Source organism: Penaeus monodon, chromosome 33 (genome assembly GCF_015228065.2).
Source record: "Penaeus monodon isolate SGIC_2016 chromosome 33, NSTDA_Pmon_1, whole genome shotgun sequence".
Lineage (NCBI taxonomy): Eukaryota > Metazoa > Arthropoda > Malacostraca > Decapoda > Penaeidae > Penaeus > Penaeus monodon.
Window position 1 is genome coordinate 16,756,549 of NC_051418.1, and position 1,339 is coordinate 16,757,887.

The following is a 1,339-nucleotide window of genomic DNA, read 5'->3' on the forward strand; positions in this document are numbered from 1 at the left end:
CTAATTACTTAAATTATCTGCCCAGCCATGTTCATTTGGCCTATACAATGAATTTAAACACCTATGGAACTGCCTAAAGAGAATGGTCTCAGACACTACACAGTTTTTTCAATCATATGAAGATGCCATAAATGCAAAGTTCATACCAGCTCTCTTCTCATGGGTGATATGAAAGAAGTACCACTAAGCCTAGAACTGATATGCATCACAGGGAAACTACATCAGAGAATATCAAAATTTTCTAACACCAAAATGAGCTCTGAAAGCTCAGCTTGTTTACCAAAATGCAACAAAAAAGTGTACGGACTGGTTAACAACCCTACCAATCAAAACCAAAGTTAAGAGTTTTAGCAAGAATTCACTGATGCTTGACCTTTTAATATGGCTGCTCAAGTGAATCTTCTTTGACAATGAACTTATAATAAAGTGTGAGTAGAAAAGATTTCTTTGCATCTGTCATGATAAAGTGCTGAATGTAGGAGCCAAAATGTTGCAAGTAATTTGTCACAATATTACAGCAGAGGAACTTTAAAGAAGGCAGAAAATTGACCAAACACATGAGACAGATTGATCTTAGAGCTTGGATTCTAGTCATGTGGACAGTAAGCCTTCTATGACAACCATGTGAAATGAAGATGAAAAACAAATGGATCTTAACTTTTACAGCTTTAGGAGAAATGGGCCCTCAGACCAGTTATCTATGCAAAAGCTCACTGAAGTCATGTCAGTGAAAATACAACACCCAAGCTATACATTGTAGCTGCTTTCATGATTCACTGACTGTTATTTTTACTTCTCCAATCTGTCTTACTGTTCCTCAGAGGAACCTGATCATCAAGCCTTAAAAAACACCTCTCTGTTGAATGGATGATGAACTAACATTATCTGAGAGTGGTATAAGAATGCAGCTCAATGTGTGGATGCAGTTATAGAGTATTAAGTATAACAAAATGCAAGTTCTAGGTTAACTCCTAATAACTACAATTCTTCAGATGAGCACCCTCCCAGATAAGTTTTCATATTTCACAAACTGAAAAGTAGGTATTTGGAGTTTAGAGTGACTGATATTTTTTCTCTTGACAGTATATAAAATGGTTGTTGCACAGCAGATAGATAAAGTGTACATTTGTGATCACAACGCACAGAAAATTGAGGGTAACTTATCTATATTCCTTTGCACATCAGACTTCTATCTCTATTTCATTGGATGCACAACATTTTGCTTCTGTTAACCCACTGCCACCAGGTGGTTTCCCGATACGAAAGCCCTCTCTCCCGGGTTGTATGCATAGGAGCGCAAGATCCACTGCCAGGGGATCGTGTTGTCACCATAGTGTGC

At 37.6% G+C, this 1,339-nt stretch overlaps 1 protein-coding gene across 1 annotated transcript in view; it reads right to left on the reverse strand.

Moving 5' to 3' along the window:
• LOC119594276 overlaps nucleotides 1-1,339 on the reverse strand; it is a gene marked incomplete in the record, with an annotated part of 23,791 nt that overhangs the window by 9,427 nt on the left and 13,025 nt on the right.